This window comes from Anomaloglossus baeobatrachus, chromosome 6 (genome assembly GCF_048569485.1).
Source record: "Anomaloglossus baeobatrachus isolate aAnoBae1 chromosome 6, aAnoBae1.hap1, whole genome shotgun sequence".
In the NCBI taxonomy this organism is placed as follows: Eukaryota; Metazoa; Chordata; class Amphibia; order Anura; family Aromobatidae; genus Anomaloglossus; species Anomaloglossus baeobatrachus.
The window spans coordinates 387385493-387407219 of record NC_134358.1 but is presented as its reverse complement, the minus strand read 5'-3'; the positions used below and the strand labels follow the sequence as shown (position 1 = coordinate 387407219).

Genomic DNA, 21727 nt, shown 5'->3' with positions numbered 1-21727 from the left:
TCACTCAGTAAGAGATGCACAAAGTCTCGGTAAACCAAACGGCTGGATGGACGGGTCCCGCAGCCGGCTGCAGTGTCTTTCCCGGACAGGTGATGGCGGCTGTCTTTCCCTGCAGCTTTGTGTACTTGTTTGACTACGGTGGATTCCCAACGGTAGTCTGCTCCCCGGTGTATGGATGCTGGAGGAGCCCGTTTGCCCGCAGCCAAATCCTGTCACACTCGGATTTGACTGTTGACGGCGACTCCAAGCCTAGTCGGGGTCCGATGGCCCTGCCTGTGTGTGCTGGCTTCACTTCGCTCCAACGCAACCCCGGTCCTACGGTTCCGCGTCGATTCACCACTCCTGCAGACGGCCACCACCGTCTCCCAACCTTGTTGTCAGTGCCTGGGCCACAAACCCAGACACCCTTCACTTGACTCCTCTCACTTCCACCTCCTCAACTTCACTGACTCCTTTTCCCGCCTCCAGGCCTGTGAACTCCTCGGTGGGTTGGGCCAACCACTTGGCTCCGCCCCACCTGGTGTGGACATCAGACCCTGGAGGGAGGCAACAAGGGTTTTATGTTTGGCTAATGTTACTGTCTAGTGGGGGTGGGGGTGTATGTATGTTACCTGTGACGACCTGGCTAGTCAAGGCGCCACACAGGAATAACCTACAGCATGTCGATTCTTTTAGCGGTTTTGGCAGCGTTTTTCCTCCCCAAATGCATGAAAAATGCATGGAACAAACTAATTAGAAATACACTGAAAATGAGTCAAAAATGCACTGTGAAAATACACATTTTTCTGCTAGGAGATGCTGATTTTTGGTGCAAAAACTTCAGCAATCAAATACTCAGCGTGCGCACAGAGCTTGAGGGCTCGTAGATATTGGCCTTGAATCTTGTAAACATGGATTTCTCCAGATTATCTGAATGATATAATGTAGATGGTGCAACATTCAAAGTTTATGCAATTTTACATTGAATAACATTTTTCTGGAATTGTTCCACAATTTTTGAGGCAGCTGTTCTCAGATTGGTCAGCCTCTCTGCTTTGCTTTTGAGAGACTCTGTTTCTCGAGCCTGCTTTATATATAGTGATATGACTTAGTTGGAAATTGACCCTGCAGCTATTTTTGATTAGTACCACTTATTTTACCAGCCTTTTGTTAACGCTGTCCCAACGTATTTTAGACGTGTTGCTGCTTTCAGTTTCTTTAAACGTCTGACCTGTGTTCCATGTTCTGTTGTGAATAAAATATGGCTGTAAGAGGTTTCCAAATGATTTCACTCTTGTTTTCTGTACATTTTACACAGCGTTCTAATTGATTGGGGAATTATTATTATTATTATTTATTATTATAGCGCCATCAATTCCATGGCGCTTTACATGTGAAAGGGGTATACATAATAGGGACAAGTACAATAATTATAAACAATACAAGACACAGACAGGTACAGGAGGATAGAGGTCCCTGCTCGCGAGGGCTCACAGTCTACAAGGGATAGGTGAGGCTACAGTAGGTTATGGTAGAACTGGTTGTGCGGTGCTATATCGGACTGAGGGTTATGGCAGGTTGTAGGCCTGTCGGAAGAGGTGGGTCTTCAGGTTCCTTTTGAAGCTTGTCAAGGTAGGCGAGAGTCTGATGTGTTGTGGCAGAGCATTCCAGAGTATGGGGGAGGCACGAGAGAAATCTTGGATGCGATGGTGGGAAGAAAAGATGACAGGGGAGTAGAGAAGGAGATCAGGTTGTATTAATGTACTGAACAAACGTTTACACTATAGATAAATACATTAGAAGACAAAATGAAAGCCTATCCACAGAAGATTTGTGGTTAGCTCTCCAAAATGTTTTGAACAACTTTCCAGCCAATTTATTTTAAATACTGTATGCAAGCTTTTACTGAAGAATCACCTCTCTTGTAAAAGTGCAGATGACACCTGCATGCACAGTTTAACACTGGATCTACTGAGGTAGTCATTTTGACTACTTTGCACCATGTATTTCTATATAGGTGTCACGAGTCCAGTAGTTCTAGTGTTAACTCTACAGCCACTGGTTTGTCCCATAAACCCATGGATCCGTTTGTAAGGCAGTCAAAACTTGTCCCGGCAGCCTTATGTGGCCATTACTCTGTTTTTCTGTGTGTATCCCATCCTTTTATCTATGGTCTCCCATTTCTTCCCTTGTTTTGTGTGTGTGTGTGCGTGTGTGTGTATGTTACTAAGTGGTAACAATAAAACCACTGTTTCTTCTTCTGTATGCAACTGATATCAGGTGATGAAACTGTGCCATTTGGCTGTAGCTCTAGTCCTTAAAGAGTTTGTCCACTACTTTTACATTGATGGCTTATCCTTAGGAAAGGTCATCAATGTCTGATCAGCTGGGTCCAACGCTCAGCACCCCCACCGAACAGCTGCTCACAGTGCTGGAGGCAGAAGGGAATATTCAGTTCTGGAGCTGCTCCATCTTCTGATAATGGCCGCAGCCGGATCCTTCATCTCCTCCTCCAATTGATTTGAATAGGAGGCGGATGTTTAGTACCCAGCCATGGGATGAGAGGGAAGGGGAGGAACATGAGCAGCTAACTGCTGGATACAAACTAATGGGATGGAAAGAAGTGACTGGGATATTAGGAGTTAACCCATCTACTGGAAGGTAAATACATTTGTTAACCCCTTGATGGACATTAATTTATCTGTATATTTACCCTTGGATATCTGCACATGGAGGTGGCTCAGGAGCTCAGCTCCCTCCACACCCTGCTGATGTATATAATAAATAGCCGACATCTATCTCTAGCACACAGCTTAATATTAAGATTTTATCTGCTCATCTTACAATTTTTTTCATTTAGGTAAACTCAATAGATCCATACCCCATCCTATAAATTTATACTAATTATTACTTCTTTAAATACCACTAAGGCTTGGTAGATCTCTCCAGATTACACCAGTGTATCATATGTTTCATTAAAAAAATCTCATCTACATGGTAAAAATGCAGTGGTCCATGGCAAAGGCAGGATTATCTACCACTTGTCATATGTTTGTATGTGTTTATATTATACCCTAAAACCATAAGTCGAGTTTCAGATAATGAGGACACGTTGTCTGCATGGTGTTACTGGTGTGACTTCACACGTGTCAACATGATTTGTTTCACAGTTGCAATTATGTCATCATGTTATCATGGTCAACCATGCCTAAGTTTTTTTTTTAACAGTTAAATAAAAATATACTACTCAAAAAAATAAAGGGAACAACACAATGATATGTGGCGCCCCTGACCTGGTCAGGCACCACTGAGTACTGCACCCATGCTGGGGACAGTACAACACAGGTAATCCAGAAGGCTGACCGGGGTGTGGAACACAGGCGCATAGTGACCAGGTCTCACACATGTACCCATGAGAGGACCCCTGGGGATCCCAGGAGGGGGCAAGCCTTCACCTTCACTGGAATAGTGGAGGGGGTAGAGCCTCCATCTCCTCTCAAGGGGTGTGGTGGAGAGTCTGGTTGCTAGGTGGCGTAGGCAAGAACAGGAGAGGAGGAGCAGTGAGCCAGTTCAGTGTAGAGTCCAGGGAGCTCAAGTGAGGAGCAGATCCCTGGAGCTGTGCAATCTGACAGCGTCCGCGCAGTGGCTACAGACGGGGGAGAACGGTCAACTAGGAGTGCTACCTGAAAGCCAGCTTCAGCTAGGGAGTGCAACGGAGTGGGAAGTAAGGAGACTGCTAGAGAGCACCAGGCCCAACCGGGCGGCAGATCCCGAAGCGAGGATAGATCCACCTTTCCCTGCTAAACCTGCCGGCGTGGGGCTCTCAAAGCCCACACCACAACACCACAAAAGCCGCAGCCACGTAACCGCAGTGAGGGCCCATAGGTCACAGGAGGCAAGCAGCTGGAGTGGCCTGGTCCGGGGAACAAGCAAACGGCAAACAAAAGGGGGAGAGAGGCTGCAGCATCTTCCCTGGGCGACCCCCATAGGGACTCAAAGTCGGGGTCACCCCAAACCACCAAGGGCTAAGGAAGGCGAGTCAGTAGTCACCCTCATAAAGTCAGCCTGAAGGATACCTGGTTCCCACCTGGTTCATCTCAGCTACGCCCGGGCTACTCACCCTGCCATCAAATGTGAGTAAAGCCTTTGAAAGACATTCCTGCCTGTGTGGTCATTCTGCGCCTTGTGGTACTACAAACCTACACAGGGCCCTGGGGCTTGCCTCACTCTCAGGAGGCTACTACATCCGACTGCACCCACCATCAGCCCCAGGCGTCCCCTAACCTGCAGTGGCGGTCCCCACTGACCGCAATACTGAGAGTGGCGTCACGATCAAAACCGAAGATTTCCTACCAGTGACGGAGATCCAGCAACGTGGAGTCCCTGAAGGTAACGCACCGACACCGACACAACACCTGCGGGGCTTCACATTTGGCGTCACGAACAGGATAAGGACTAGACCTGTCCAGACAGGTGACCATGTGCCTGGGCGGTCCGCTTGAAAAATTGGAAGCGCCGCCATATTGCCACCATGAAAAGCGCGCTGAAAAACAACAGCAGCCCGCGCTGGAAGAAGTTACCGCCCACGAAGAGGTGTGGCTACCCAGAGATCCCCTGCAGAGTCCTGACCTCGCTGATGAAGAAAGCGGAGGCGTCCAGAGACGGCGGAGCAGAAGAGAAGCCAGTAGCTTGCTAGAGGAAATGGAGTCCAGACGCGGATACCCAGAACCAGGCACTGCTGCCTGGTGGTGCCGGGAGCTTGCCATCTTCTGTGACCGGCTGGAGGCCGGGATTGTGCGACAGCTTAGGGAAGAACGCACGGAGCTCCTGGAGATGGCTGCGGCGGTGCGGACCTACGAGGAGGGAGCCGCGCGACGCATGTCAGACCGAGCGGCGACGACGCAGACCCCGATGCTGCCACAGATGGGTGAGTCGAGTGATGCCCCGGCCAGCACAAGTGCCCCGACCCCTGCTGCCACGCCCGCGGTCCCGGAAGAGGCGCCCGGCGCGGCGCCACCGAACCAGGCCGCAGCCACGCTAGATGCGGCCCGCCAAATCCAGGCCGCCGCAGCCATGCCCCGCCTGGCCCGCAAAGGTCCGACTACCACTGCGATACTGATCCGTGCCGCAGGTGTGACACTGACCCAGGCTGCCACCCTGCTGAGCCCAGTCCGCCAAGACCCCACCGCAGCAGCGACGCTCGTCCGCGCCGCAAGTGAGATGCTGAACCAGGCCGCAGCCCCGCCGGGTGCGGCCCGCCAAGCTCCGATCGCTGCAGCGACGTCCAGCCCAGCCTGCACAGAGCCCCCTGCAACAGCGACACTGATCCAGGCCGCCGCCATGCCAGGCGCGGCCCGCCAAGACCAGGCCGCCGCCATACAGGGCGCGGCCCGCCAAGAGATTGCATCACTATTTTCCCCGGCCTGCAAGGCCAGAGCAGACACCGCTCCCCAGTCCAGAGAGGTCCCTGCTAGGAAGACCCTGATAGGAGAGGACCCTGAATACTGGAAGCTGAAGGCTGACCTAGAGGCCCAGTTCCCACAAGAGATGGTGGATCGGTATCTGCTCCCTCCGCATACCCCCAAGGAGATTCAGGCAACCCCTGCAGCCGCGCCAGAGAGTCCACCGCCCAGACCAGCTGAAGAAAGCCCATCCCCAGCACTTCCACAACCAGAGTGCAGCGAAGAACTAAGGGGGAGAGGAGGCCAGGAAGCTGAGGAGCTGACTCCGGAGCCACCAGCAGTGGACCTATACTCAGAGCCAGAGATGCTGCCCTATTCTCGCTGGGATGAGGAAGATCTGACCCCGTCTGCTGACGAAGATCAGCCCAAAGACCTCACCTGGGAGCCCGCAGGCATGAACCCAGCCCGCAAGACACGGCGCAGCAGAGCAAAGTATCCTCCAACACCACAGTCTCCAGAGCAGAGAGAGGTCACAGCCAGAGACCTGCAGGAGAAAAGATTACTGAGAAGGTCTAGAGCCCAGGTCAGAGGACCCCTTTACAGAGGAGTAGTAGAGGACTTCAATTTGAAAAGCGGATACGGCTTTATTGTAGCAAGAGGAATAAAAGAGGGCATATTTGTGAATCGGAGAGATGTTCAAGCCCACCTGCCCAGAGGACATTCAGGCAGAAATTTGAAAATTGGAGACGCAGTACAGTTCACCTTGCATCAAGGAGAAAGGGGCTACTATGCCTTAGACGTAGCACCATGTCCCAAAGACAGAGATAAAGAAACAGATGCAGAAAAGGAAACAGATGAAGATCAAGAAAGGAAAGACAAAGAGCCTACAGATGAAACTACCTCAGAGGATGACAAGGAGCAAGAAAGCAGCAGGTGCCGTAGCCCAATAGGCCAAAGCCCTGGTAAAGAGGAGTAAAGTAAAGAAAGAAGTACCGAAAGTTTGACCAGTTTGACAAGTTGAAAAGTTTGCAACGTTATTGTTTAAGCATGTGCCCACAAAAACTATTGTGAGAAATAAACTTGAAGGCTATGAACTTGCTATAGCCACAAACTCTCGCAGTGTAAATAGTTACACCAGTGGCACCACCACCAGGGCCAGCCTGTTTAGGGGCTTGGCTCGTCTGCAACCAGGAGGGGCCCGTCCGTATATAGGGCCTTGGCTCACCTGCGACCAGAGAGCACGCCTGTTTATGGGGCCTTGGCTCACCACCACAAAGAGGGTACCTGGTCAGCACCAACTGTGGAGGCCGCCTCTACAACCTGCCAGAAGAGGCTGACGGCGCGGATCCACCAGGCCAGGTATACCCTGAAACCACCAGCCCATGAAAGCCGCCTCTACATCCTGCCAGAAGTGGCTGAAGTCGCGGCCAACGGGAGAGGAAGATTGGAGGAAAGGTCTGGGGAAACGGATGGCCCAGACCTGGTTACCAACAGGACCGGTGACCTGCCTCCTGAGAGGGTTTTGGGTGGGTTAACGGACTTGTGGGTGGAGGGTGGTGATGTCTGATACCTGGTGGTTTTAAAAATGTTTTACATGTTTTAATGTTTTATGCATTTTAAAATGTTGTCTTGCAGCCCGAGGACGTGCTGGTGATAACTAAGGGGGAATGTGGCGCCCCTGACCTGGTCAGGCACCACTGAGTACTGCACCCATGCTGGGGACAGTACAACACAGGTAATCCAGAAGGCTGACCGGGGTGTGGAACACAGGCGCATAGTGACCAGGTCTCACACATGTACCCATGAGAGGACCCCTGGGGATCCCAGGAGGGGGCAAGCCTTCACCTTCACTGGAATAGTGGAGGGGGTAGAGCCTCCATCTCCTCTCAAGGGGTGTGGTGGAGAGTCTGGTTGCTAGGTGGCGTAGGCAAGAACAGGAGAGGAGGAGCAGTGAGCCAGTTCAGTGTAGAGTCCAGGGAGCTCAAGTGAGGAGCAGATCCCTGGAGCTGTGCAATCTGACAGCGTCCGCGCAGTGGCTACAGACGGGGGAGAACGGTCAACTAGGAGTGCTACCTGAAAGCCAGCTTCAGCTAGGGAGTGCAACGGAGTGGGAAGTAAGGAGACTGCTAGAGAGCACCAGGCCCAACCGGGCGGCAGATCCCGAAGCGAGGATAGATCCACCTTTCCCTGCTAAACCTGCCGGCGTGGGGCTCTCAAAGCCCACACCACAACACCACAAAAGCCGCAGCCACGTAACCGCAGTGAGGGCCCATAGGTCACAGGAGGCAAGCAGCTGGAGTGGCCTGGTCCGGGGAACAAGCAAACGGCAAACAAAAGGGGGAGAGAGGCTGCAGCATCTTCCCTGGGCGACCCCCATAGGGACTCAAAGTCGGGGTCACCCCAAACCACCAAGGGCTAAGGAAGGCGAGTCAGTAGTCACCCTCATAAAGTCAGCCTGAAGGATACCTGGTTCCCACCTGGTTCATCTCAGCTACGCCCGGGCTACTCACCCTGCCATCAAATGTGAGTAAAGCCTTTGAAAGACATTCCTGCCTGTGTGGTCATTCTGCGCCTTGTGGTACTACAAACCTACACAGGGCCCTGGGGCTTGCCTCACTCTCAGGAGGCTACTACATCCGACTGCACCCACCATCAGCCCCAGGCGTCCCCTAACCTGCAGTGGCGGTCCCCACTGACCGCAATACTGAGAGTGGCGTCACGATCAAAACCGAAGATTTCCTACCAGTGACGGAGATCCAGCAACGTGGAGTCCCTGAAGGTAACGCACCGACACCGACACAACACCTGCGGGGCTTCACAGATATTTTATTGTTCCCTTCGTTTTTTGAGCAGTATATATGTGTCGCCCTGGGCAAGCCAGGGGACACAGGTCACAACCCCACCACACCCCACACTCCAGGTAGGCACATCCATGCTAACCAAAAATCCTTGTTGCCTTCCTCCAGGAGTCTGATGATGCACACCAGGGGGTGGGCCAGGCGGTTGGCTCCGCCCACCAAGGAGGTCACAGCTCTGGAGGCGGGAAAACCAGGCAGTTAGCTCAGGGACGAGCTTGAGTAAACAGGGAAGTGAAGTTAAGGGAGTAAAAAGTGGAAAGAAGTAAAGTGGTAAAGGAGGAAAGCAAGTGAGGTGACAGTAAGGAAAGAAAGCCTGAGAACAGCAAGGTCAGCGATGGCGGTGACTGTCTGGAGGGGGACCGTTTGGAAGTTCCTGGAAGGACCCCGTTGGCTGTGTGCCCGGTGGTCTGGAGCAGTGTTCCGAAGGACAGTCAGCACCAGGGCAGGGGCCTCTCGGACCCCGGCAAGGCTAGGAGTCGCCAAATTTGCCGAATCCGTCAGTGAAGGGGACGTAGATCCCCCAACAACCAAGTCCCGATTGACGGCAACAGCCCAACCAGTACGGGGGGAGACACCGCCACCGCCAGGGCACCAGTTTCCCCAGGGCCAGCGCCTGCGGGCAAAGTGTAGAGCTCCTCCGGCCCAGATTGCAGTCGGGGAGCGGGTAACCGGAGGGAATCCACCGCTACCATCAGTCAACATAGGTGCAAGGAAGAGGGACATCACCGTCACCTACCGGGAGTGCAGGTGCAGCCGTCTGTGGGACCGTCCTACCAGCCGTTGGTTTACCGTACAAACTGTGTCCGTGTCTCAGGCTGAGTGAGTACCACAGTGCCGCAAGGCACAGCGCTGCCCCCGCGTCCCTGCGCCCACCAGGCCCCGCACCTCCTCCTCCACCACCGGGCCCCGGGATCACCAACCCCTACCCACGGAGGGGCAACACAACACCTGGCTGCTCCGCATCACCATCCCCGGGACCCCCGAATTGAGCAGCGGTGGTGAAATCACCACAACCGTGGGTGGCGTCACGAACTATAACAATCCCCACACCCAACCACAACAACCCCCCTTTCCCTCACGGGCGAGGAGTGTCGCTTGAGGAACCCCGGGATCCGGCCCACCGCTCGAGCCACCACTGAGCAGCTGCCGGACCCGAGCAGAAGGGGTGAGCGTGGTGTGCCGACACCCTCCTCCCCGCCCGCGACAACTTGGCGTCACGAACAGGATCTTACCGCTCTGCCGTCTGGTAGAGGTGCGCCTTGTTACCGCCGGAGGTATCCGGCAGAAAAATTTCAGAAGCCGCCATCTTTGGCGCGAAAAGTTCCCGCTCGAGCGTCTTCTCGAGCAGTAGAGGCGCGAAGGCCAAAACCCCGCCCCGAGAGAGGAGGGGCCGGAAAGAGCTAAGGGGGACGCGATGGCGGCTGGCGGCATGTAGTCGCGGATATAAAAGCAGGGACGCCAGGACCTTGCGAGCATACCGTTCCTGGAAGAAAGACAGAAAGATACCATGTGGATGCCGTCCCGAAACACCGTGGCCCCCGCGCCGGGAACCGCAGCGTGGGTGGAAATCCGGACCGCGCAGCTCCACCTAAGGCTGCAGGTCAAGATGCAGCTCCTCTTGGAGGAGTGGGAGACCGACATGGCGGACGTCATAGCCACCGTGCGGAGACGCGAGGAGGAAGCGGAGGAAGGGAGGGTGAGTGACCCACGCCCCTATGTCCCGAAGGGACCGGTCGCTGCGGCTGAGGGACCCGGTCCAAGCCCTCTCCCCCCGTTGCCTCCCTCGCCACCCGTCTCGGGGGCCGTGACCCCGCCACTAGGCCCGCTGCCACCGCAACCGGTAGCGATACCCAGCCCGTCCGCCCCAGTGGACCGACCTGTAGCCGGAGCCCGAAGCAAACCGGAGGCATTGCCATGGAAGGCCCCGAAGATTGTGCCAGAGACAGTCCCCGAGCAGTTTCCCGAGCCGGAGCCAATGACCCGCTCCGAGCCGAAGGCCCCGCTGCGGAAAGCCCCTGTGCCCATCCCCCACACCTCGGCTGAGGTGGCGCCGGGTTGTTGCTGCAAGGCAGCGCCCAAGGCCATGACACCGCGGGATACGCTACCCACCTTCCTGACAGTGGGTAACGTGCTGGATGTCCCGCGGGGCCCGACCCGTGCGCCGGCGCTGGCAGCAGCGCCATACTGGGACAGGGAGCCGACAAAGCTGGGCCTGGAGATCACGGAGAGGGAGCAAAGGAAAGCCGAGCTGGTGGCCCGAGCCATACGGGAAAAAGAGAACCTGCGGCAAGCGATCTTCCGTGTCCGGGGCCCATTCTACGAGGGGCAGGTGAGGCGGTTTGATGTCCGCCGGGGCTACGGGTTCATATACGAACCGGGCCTGGAGGCCGAGGTGTTTGTAGCCCGGCGGGATGTGAATGCCCACCTGCCCGAGGAGCATCCTGGCCGTAATCTTATACCGGGAGACATGGTGCGGTATACCCCGCACTGCGGAGAGAGGGGGTGGTTTGCCCTGGATGTAAAGCTGAGGGGCAGCCCGGAGAGCAAGGTGGGCTCTGCATCCCCTCCCTCGGATGAAGCAGCAAAAGGACCGGAGTAGGGCAGCGGATGCCTGTTGCACCGTCCCCCCCGTTGGGACCATCACTGAGTTGCTTGTTTGCTGTTTGTTGTTTGAAAAAGTTCTGAAGAAAAATGAAAATTACCGAGTTTTTCATCTGATTTGCCTTGTGATTTGCAACCGGCAGGAGCCGGCACCGTTGTCCCCGTGGGGACCGTTTAAAATGCATGGGAACTATCCATGGACAAGCCCGTGAACTTGCAGGGCACCACAAACGTTAAGTGGCTTGTAAATATGTTGGTTACCGTTACCGTTTCCGCAATACCGTCTCCGGAGAGGCAGGTTGGAGGGAGGGCCCTGAGCGGAGCAGGCTAGGGCCCAGCCACCAAAGGAACCGGTGGCTACCCTCTGGAGGGGAAGGACAGATCCCGCTCGGGTGGCTTGTGCTGGACTGTGGGTCAAGGGGTGCTGCCTGGGCTTTAGGGGCAGCATCAGGGCCAGGTTGCTTGGGTGGGAGAGAGCGGAAACCGTAACCGTAAACCGTTGCAACGTTTAAGTAAATGTGCCTCCCGTCTTGGAAAGAGTTTTGATTAAAAATGTATTTATGTTTTGCTTAACCCTGTTATCCCCTTTTTACAGAAAAATAAAACCGGTGTAGGACGGCAGCCCGCGGACGGTCTGCATTTTGCTAAGGGGGAATGTGTCGCCCTGGGCAAGCCAGGGGACACAGGTCACAACACCACCACACCCCACACTCCAGGTAGGCACATCCATGCTAACCAAAAATCCTTGTTGCCTTCCTCCAGGAGTCTGATGATGCACACCAGGGGGTGGGCCAGGCGGTTGGCTCCGCCCACCAAGGAGGTCACAGCTCTGGAGGCGGGAAAACCAGGCAGTTAGCTCAGGGACGAGCTTGAGTAAACAGGGAAGTGAAGTTAAGGGAGTAAAAAGTGGAAAGAAGTAAAGTGGTAAAGGAGGAAAGCAAGTGAGGTGACAGTAAGGAAAGAAAGCCTGAGAACAGCAAGGTCAGCGATGGCGGTGACTGTCTGGATGGGGACCGTTTGGAAGTTCCTGGAAGGACCCCGTTGGCTGTGTGCCCGGTGGTCTGGAGCAGTGTTCCGAAGGACAGTCAGCACCAGGGCAGGGGCCTCTCGGACCCCGGCAAGGCTAGGAGTCGCCAAATTTGCCGAATCCGTCAGTGAAGGGGACGTAGATCCCCCAACAACCAAGTCCCGATTGACGGCAACAGCCCAACCAGTACGGGGGAGACACCGCCACCGCCAGGGCACCAGTTTCCCCAGGGCCAGCGCCTGCGGGCAAAGTGTAGAGCTCCTCCGGCCCAGATTGCAGTCGGGGAGCGGGTAACCGGAGGGAATCCACCGCTACCATCAGTCAACATAGGTGCAAGGAAGAGGGACATCACCGTCACCTACCGGGAGTGCAGGTGCAGCCGTCTGTGGGACCGTCCTACCAGCCGTTGGTTTACCGTACAAACTGTGTCCGTGTCTCAGGCTGAGTGAGTACCACAGTGCCGCAAGGCACAGCGCTGCCCCCGCGTCCCTGCGCCCACCAGGCCCCGCACCTCCTCCTCCACCACCGGGCCCCGGGATCACCAACCCCTACCCACGGAGGGGCAACACAACACCTGGCTGCTCCGCATCACCATCCCCGGGACCCCCGAATTGAGCAGCGGTGGTGAAATCACCACAACCGTGGGTGGCGTCACGAACTATAACAATCCCCACACCCAACCACAACAACCCCCCTTTCACTCACGGGCGAGGAGTGTCGCTTGAGGAACCCCGGGATCCGGCCCACCGCTCGAGCCACCACTGAGCAGCTGCCGGACCCGAGCAGAAGGGGTGAGCGTGGTGTGCCGACACCCTCCTCCCCGCCCGCGACAACTATACATAGTATACTGAGATGGCTGCTTATTTGGAAAATAAAGTAAGACACATATCTGAAAACTAGATTCCAATAAAGATTTGACAATTGTCAAATCCTTGTAGTGATGTGGTCTCCAACCTCTGGCATTTCAGCTTTTGCAAAATTGTTTTGGCATTTTCCATTGGATGCCATATTAAAGTCACATTTTTAAGAAGAAGCATTATTTCTTTAATATGGGGCCATATGGAGGCAGCACATGGCATCTGTAATGGCTCTAATGGCCTGTAATATTTTCCATCAGGAACCCTGTGTGGCTCACTGCAGCCTTTGTTTTGCCATGTGAATGAAGCCTTAAGGTGGCTTTACACACTGCAACTTCTCAAACGACATCGCTGTAACGTCACCCGTTTTGTGACGTAATAGCGACCTCCCCAGCGAAATTGCAGTGTGTGAAACACATCAGTGACCTGGCCCCTGCTGTGAAGTTGCTGATCGCTACAAATCGTTCAGGACCATTCTTTGGTCCTTTGTTTCCCGCTGTGCAGCATGATCGCTAGAAAGATCAAGGTGTGTAAAGGGGACTTTACAGCGAATTTGTTAGCGACTTCCCTTTCAAAAAGCTGCTTTACAACGTCCCCAATGACTAGCTAGGTCGTTCTGCAGGTCCGTATCGCTGCTGCGTCGTTGGCCAGGTTTGCCTGTTTGACAGCTCACCAGCGACTCACCAGAGACTTTGTAGTGATCCCGGCCAGGTTGGGATCGCTGGTGGGATCGCTGAAAGTCTCAGTGTGTAAAGGGGCCTTTACATGTAGACAATCAGATTGCCTTTATTGCTAAAGAACATTCATCCACCATTCTTAGATAAACTTTATCCAGGCATGAAACCTTTGTCTAATCCAATAGATTTTATAGATTTGGTAATTGCAGATAAGTTTTGTAACACAAACATATGGTAAATAGTAGAAGGTACTTCAGATTTCTTCCTGTTGAGAAATCTTCAATGAGAAGATTCAGATATTTGCTGAAGTAAATATATCTAGAAACCTGTGTCATAATATATAGAAATGATTAAGGAGATTTGATGGAATCTGGACGTCAAACCAAATAACGCCACTAATACAATAGTATAACATATCTCCTCCATGCTGTGTAGCATGACATGTATTTCCTTTTTAGTTGTTATTTTCTACCAAAGCATTTTCACATGGGAACACAGAGATTTAAATTTAGAAATGTTGTGGTGGATTCATAGTCATCTATAATGGATGAACCTCACATCTGGAGATGTTTCACTGTTAATATAAACCTTTTCATTTTTTTCAGTGATTTTACCTTTAACAATATGATTACAACAAAAGAAGTCAAATCACATCAAATACATTGTGGATTGTGATTGAATTTTATGACCTAATGTTTTTGTTCCCTTTCAACAGCTTTCAGTCTTTGCTTTTAGCTCTGTTCAGTTAACAACAAGTGTGATAGTTCTGGATTGATGGCTAGAAAATTAGTCCGTAAAGGCCCAGTCACACTAAACAACTTGCCAGCGATCCCAACAACGATACAACCTGATAGTGATTGCTGGTAAGTTGCCAGGAGGTCGCTGGTGAGATGTCACACTAAGCACCGCTCCAGCGATCCCACCAGCAACCTGACCTGGCAGGGATCACTGGAGCGTCGCTACATGGGTTGCTGGTGAGCTGTCACACAGGCAGATCTCAGCAGCAACCAGTGACCAGCCCCCAGCGCCGCGTGGAAGCGATGCTGCGCTTGGTAACTAAGGTAAATATCGGGTAACCAACCCGATATTTACCTTGGTTACAAGCGCACACCGCTTAGCGCTGGCTCCCTGCACACCTAGTCACAGTACACATCGGGTTAATTATCCGATGTGTACTCTGCTACGTGTGCAGGCAGCAGGAGCCGGCTTCTGCGGACGCTGGTAATCACGGTAAACATCGGGTAACCAAGAAGCCCTTACCTTGGTTACCCAATATTTACCTTCGTTACCAGCGTCCGCCGCTCTCACACTGCCAGTGCCGGCTCCCTGCTGCCTGCACACATAGCCACAGTACACATCGGGTTAATTACCTGATGTGTACTGTGGCTACGTGTGCAGAGAGCAGGGATCTGGCACTGACAGCTGAGAGCGGCAGACGCTGGTAACGAAGATAAATATCGGGTAACCAAGGTAAGGGCTTCTTGGTTACCCAATATTTACCGTGGTTACCAGCGTCCGCAGAAGCCGGCTCCTGCTGCCTGCACATTTAGTTGTTGCTCTGTCGCTGTCACACACAGCGATGTGTGCTTCACAGCGGGAGAGCAACAACTAAAAAATGGCCCAGGACATTCAGCAACAACCATCGACCTCACAGCAGGGGCCAGGTTGTTGCTGGATGTCACACACAGCAACATCGCTAGCAACGTCACAAAAGTTGTTCCTTAGCAGCGATGTTGCTAGCGATGTTGCTTAGTGTGACGTGGCCTTAAGAGCTCATTCAGACGTCTGTTTTTTCATGTACAGGAAAAATGGACAGAGCTTCATATAATTCTTTTTATTAGAGTTTCAGCAAAGTATCATCACTATCATCAGAGTTTGGTCCAAGTTTCACAAATGTGTGTCTCCAGCTTCTATCAACCAGTCCGTGAAAAATGGACAACACCCAAATGGCATCCGAGTGCTGTGCGATTTTTTTCATGGAACCATAGCCTTGAATTGGCAATTGTGATCATACACTCGGATCAATATTGGACATGTCTCCACAATTTTGTGATATAAGTTCTAGCTGTGAAAAACATGGATAGTAATCAAAGGCTTTATTAGTGGTGATGTTGTCAGTCCATTTGAGTTAAAGGGTACTTTACACGCTGCGATCTCTCTAGTGATCGGCAAATCGCTGCCCGTGGCGCACAACCTTGTTAGTCCCCGTCACTTGGACTTACCTGCCCTGCGATGTCGCTCTGGCTGGCAAACTGCCTCCTTTCTAAGGGGGCAGTTCGTGCGGCGTCACAACAACGTCACACGGCAGGCATCCAATAGAAGTGGAGGGGCGGAGATGAGCGGGACGTAACATCCCGCCCACCTCCTTCCTTCCGCATTGCCGGCGGGACGCAGGCAAAGAGATGTTCGTCGCTCCTGCGGTGTCACACACAGCGATGTGTGGTGCCGCTGGAATGAGGAGCAACATCGCTAATAAGCAGACAATGATTTTTGGTTTCAGGACGACCTCTCCACCGCAAACGATTTTTACCTGTTTTGCGATCGTTTAAGGTCGCTCGTAGGTATCACACACTGCAATCTCATTAATGAAGCCGGATGTGCGGCACAAACACCGTGACCCCGACGATAATTCACTAACAATATTGCAGCGTGTAAAGCCCCCTTTAGTTCACCGGTCTGATTTGTGAACTATAAAATTGGATGACTTGTATAATTTGGCAGGTTTATCTTTGATGCTGTAAGGAATAGGAAGACATGGTGCATAGATGTTGGCCTATATAGCCTTATCATAGAGCACTTCCTCCTTCCTTGGAGTGTTCCTAAAGTCATGTTCTGATTTTGTCAGCATTGTAATCTATCTAAATAATTTATTACTTTTTTTTGGCAATTACATAATTTTCAAATTTAAAGTTTGTCTCCCTGGCAAGTGATATAAAAGAACAGCTAATGTTCAATGCTCTATTGTTATGTCTCGATTTCAGGAATTGATCAGATCAGGTGACCTTTTGCTGGGTGGTCGGTTTCTCTCTATGCTGAGCCACAGCCTGTTTTGGTCTCTAACTGCTGATGGTTCTGTTGCTTTTCTTCTCCACTTCTCTATTTGGTTCTGTCCTATCGCATTTTGAGTGGGACTACCGTATTTATACTTATCTTGCACCGACCTTCTTTGCTGGTTATATTATCAAGTAGAAAGGTAGTTGGAATTCCATCTCTTCAGCTAGGAGTTTGTGCTGTTAAATGTTAAATCCCAGTTGTTTTCTCTACAGAGAATCTGTGAGTGATTTGCCTCCTGGCACCTCTTCCTTTTCTCTTAATTTGGGTGTCTGAGAGATTTCTCATACTCCGTTTGTTCCTGGAGTCATCTTATTTTCTTCTGTATGTTCTGGGTTACTATGTGAACACATTCCTAAGCCTGTGCCTCACTCTCTAGTTATATGTATTTCATTTTTATTTAATCCCTGGTTTTCTTTTGCACATTGACTTGAGTTAGGATGCAGTTGAAGAGAATCTTTCACACGATTTTTGCTTGGAGCAGCATGTTGTAGGGGCAGAGATCCTGATTCCAGCAGTGTTTCACTTACTTGGGCTGCTTTTTGTAGTTTTGATAAAAAACAACAGTTTAATCAGCAGTAGATTATCATTAGAGGACTATTTGGCGTGCTGCCAGGTAGTCCAGTATATTCATAAGCTCTGTGTAATTGCTATATCTGCAGCAGAGAACGCAGTGATTTTATCAAAATGTCAGTAAACAGCTCAGTAAGTGTCACGTTGCTGGAATCAGGTTCTCTGTCTCTACATCCTACAGAATTATTCTGCCACATCACTTGTATCATAAAATGAACACTGCAAATAAAAAAAACAAAACACAATTGCAGAATTTAACTTTTTTTTGCTATTTAGCCACACTTGCAATTTGTTTCTTATTTCCCATTACATTGCATGATAAAAAGGATTGTGTCATTCAAAAGTACAACTCATCCCCCCAAAAAATAAGCCCTAACACAACAATATCGATGGAAAAATAAAAGTTTGCCCTGCAATAAAGCCTCGAATTTCTTATCCAAAGGTATCATTTTAATCAGCATGCTAGCACCATTAAGGCACTGCCTTTAGTTTTTAGGGGGAAACCTGCTGGTTGGTTCTCTTTAAGGGAGGATACCAATTATTAAAAGAAAAATGTAACTAATTTTAATAAATTAACCAGGATTTTTGCTCATTAAACAGATAAAGCTCCAGTATGATGTATGCTTCATTATAATTAACTGTCCCTTTGTCTTAACCACATGTCACTATTCCTTGGTAACATTCGTACTAAACACACTGCTCATTAATACTGGAGAGAGCGAGCTTACTGTAAGGAACACCTATCGAGACACCGTACACAGATGATGCAGCTTAGTTCATAATGTGAAGCAACCTTTCAGATTTGGTCCAGTAAGTTATAACTGGTAACAAGTTCCATATGATAATTGCCCATGACAATCCAGTAATTGCTTTTCATCTATAGCCTATGAAGTAATTGTAATTTATATGAAGACTTGGACTAGCCTTTTAAATTATATTGGCTTAATTGTCCCCGTCTCCCTCCCCAGTAGACCTTTGAAAAGGCCCTTATACAGCAATTTATTTCCTAGAAAATGTATAGATACATTAATTTAAATATAGTAGCTCTAAAGCTCAAACTTTCATTTGATACGAGGGTTGAGTGAAAAGTAATGCCTCTACCTTCGTAACTTGGTTTTCGATGGGAATATTTTAATAAATCAATTGCAGAAATATGTGCTCTTTAAGTACCGATATTCACTTTTCCACATAATCACCAGACAATTGGATACACTTCTGCCAATTATGAACCAGTGTTTAGAAGCCAGCATGGAAGAAGTCGACAGTCTGCTTCCACAACCAGCCTCTCACAGTTCTTTCAGCTTCTTCATCAGATGCATAGTGATATCCCAACAGATTCTCTTTCATCAATTTGGAACAGTTGAAAGTCAGATAGCGCCAAATCTGGACCTTATGGAGAATGCCGTATGGTGGTGAGCTTCCGTCTCTGAAGTTCTGCGGTGGTGGCATGTAAAGTGTGTGGTCTGGCATTGTCATAATGCAGGAGAACATTTCCCTTTTCTTTTCGGACTATTGTCATGTCAAAGTCGGCAGAGTTGTGATGTAATGCTCTGAATTGATTGTTTTTCTACGTTCAAGGAAATCAACATGGATAACACCATCTGCGTCCCAAAACACTGATGCCGCGATTTTTCCAGCTGAGTGTGTCTTGAATTTATTTTTTCTGAGGCGAGCCTTTGTGCTGATATTCTATGGACTGATTTATCAGCTCCGATTCGTAGTGGTGTTCATAACTAAGTGGTTATCTCATCTTTTCTTGGGCCCTGATAGTGTGGTTAGGTTTGTGCTGGAGGATAAGGCTAAGTTCACATTTCCGCTAAAATCTATCAGTCACAATCCGCTGCTCTTGTAAACAGCGGAATCCGTTTAGCGGATTCCGCTGCTCCCATAGACTTGTATGAGCAGCGGATTGTGACTGATGATGCTGCGTTGCACCCTCCGCCCGACTGATCAGTCGTGGAACGACTGACCGCCGGGCGGGAGGAACGCAGCATGTAACGTTTTTTGAGCAGCGAGATCCATCGGATTTCGCTGGGCATGCTCTCTGGCTCCCTGCACACGTCACCAGCTTTGGTTGGTTACCCGATATTTACCCTGGTTACGGTGCAAGGAGCCAGCGCTAAGCGGTGTAGGCCCGTAACCAAGGTAAATATCGGGTAACCAAGGTAAACATCGGGTGCTTTGCTGTTACCCGATATTTAGGCTGGTTACGTGTGCAGGGAGGCCGACACTTCCCCGCTCGGCCCCGCCCCCTCCCGCACTCCGCACATGTATGTACACACACACACACACACACACACACGTGTCCCCAGCCATGCAGACAAGCACTGCCACTGACACCCTCGTCTGGCCCCGCCCCCTGCTCGGCTCCGCCCCCTCCCGCACTTTGCATGTGCACACACACACATACATACATACATGCACATACACACACTCACTCACACATACACTCACCTGTCCCCAGCCATGCAGACCGCAGCACTTCTACTGACATCCTCAGCGCCTGGCCACGCCCCCCGCTCGGCTCCGCCCCCTCCCGCACTTTGCATGTGCACACACATACATACATACATACATACATACATGCACATACACACACTCACTCACACATACACTCACCTGTCCCCAGCCATGCAGACCGCAGCACTTCCACTGACATCCTCAGCGTCTGGCCCCGCCCCCCGCTCGGCTCCGCCCCCTCCCGCACTTTGCATGTGCACACACATACATACATACATACATACATACATACATGCACATACACACACTCACTCACTCACAGATACACTCACCTGTCCCCAGCCATGCAGACCGCAGCACTTCCACTGACATCCTCAGCGCCTGGCCCCGCCCCCCGCTCGGCTCTGCCCCAGAACTCCGCCCCCCGCACACAACGGAATCCGACAAAGAATTCTGTTCTTTGTCATCCGTTGTACAGCGTTGAACAGCGCATCAGTCACATGCGTCAAGCGACGCATGTGACTGATACAAATCAACGGAAATGTGAACTTAGCCTAATGGCCATGTTCCAGTCCAGGGCAGTCCCCGGTACTGCAGCAGCTGACCCCAGGAGTCAGGAATGCAGGTATGGACTTAGGTACAGACATAATGGCTAGAACAGACTGGACAGCAGGAACTGGCAGGACAACTGGTACAGACTAGTCAACAGGTACTGGCAGGATGGCTGGTACAGACAGAGCAGCAGATCCTGGCAGAAGCGGGTACACCACACAGGGTCAGGCACAGTATCATGGGTACTGGTACACCGGACTGAAACGTAGTCCAGAATATGGATGCAGATAAACTGGACTGGTACAGAGACAAGAACACTGGTGAATGTATTTAAGGCAGGTTGAAGTTAAGGAGACCTGACAACTAGCAAGCATGCCGACTACTGACAGGACAGGTTGCTCAGGTTCTTCCCGGAGGGGAGGATGCCTTAAATATTTCATACCTTTCATCTACAAGAGACACTTCTGAATTAGGACACGCTGGCCTCTTAAGGGGAGAAAGAAACAAGTGCGTGCCCCAAAAGCGCTTCCAGGAGACCTGTGTGGTGTTTGCATGCCCCGGTAGCAGTAGGTAGTGACAGAGAGAGAAACCACCACTTAGTGGCCAGGAAGGCCTGATGGGTGAAGGTAGCAAGACAGCGCCAATGTTACGGTCTGGTGATTGTTTACCGGCCTCTTTATAGAAGCTGAGGAATGATAAAAATAGAATAATACAAACGTTCTGTCACCATATGGTATCATGTTACCATATGTCCTGTTTACACTACAAGATGTGCTGCTGAGAACTAAGATTTTTGTTACAATATTGCCACATGACTTATGATAAGAAGCCAAACAAAAAACTTCTTTTGCAGAAATGTGATGGAGTTTCTTATCCTAAGTCATGTGGCAAGACTCTTTAAAGGGACAATAATGACTTTTACAATTTTTTCTTTCAATAGGTGTCACAGTGGTTTCACGTACTCTTCCTATCTGTAGAGGTTATTTGCATTAGGTTACTGTTACAACCAAAGCATCTGTGAGTGTTACGGCAGAGACGGGAGTGTGGAGTGTGGACCCCCTGTACCACAAAGCCTGGCTTATCCTGTTGGAGTGTAAATAAGTGCTTGCCTGGTATTAACCAGAGCTTCCGATGGTGAGGTTAGACTTGGCTGCTGGTAGACATCAGGTACTACTCCAAGGCAGTCACTGGGTCCAGAGTAGCTAACTCGAATAGAAGCAGGTGAGATGTAGTTGGAGCCACAAGCAGGAGTCTGGACTGAAAACAGGTAAGATGAAGTTGGAGCCATAGGCAAGACAGGTGCCAGATTTGGGTATAGATAGGACCAAGGGTTCACATACAGACAAGCCGAGCCGGATCAACTTCTGGTAAAAACACTACGCCTGTTATAGGCAGGACCTCAGAGAAGATGGGTACAGGTACTGAAACACAGGCTAGACAAGAACTCGAACACAGGTTAAGTTACAGGCAGGATCACAGGAACAGAGACACAGAAATTCGGACCTGATAATATAACTAGTACACATGGGACAGACTGGCAACTAACATTGAAAAAGCACCTCCCAGAAGGGGAAGGTGCGTTAAATAGCCAGTGATACCCGCCCATACATTGGCTGGGGACACTTAAGTGTGTGCACATTGTGCCTTTAAAAGAGGGGGAGTGCATGCGCGCATGTCCTAAGGCACCTGT

General features: G+C 51.0%; 1 protein-coding gene across 2 annotated transcripts in view; it reads left to right on the top strand.

The window, feature by feature from the left end:
• Positions 1-21727, top strand: part of PDE1C (phosphodiesterase 1C) — a 1233587-nt gene that overhangs the window by 220974 nt on the left and 990886 nt on the right. The gene's annotated exons all lie outside the window — the stretch shown is intronic.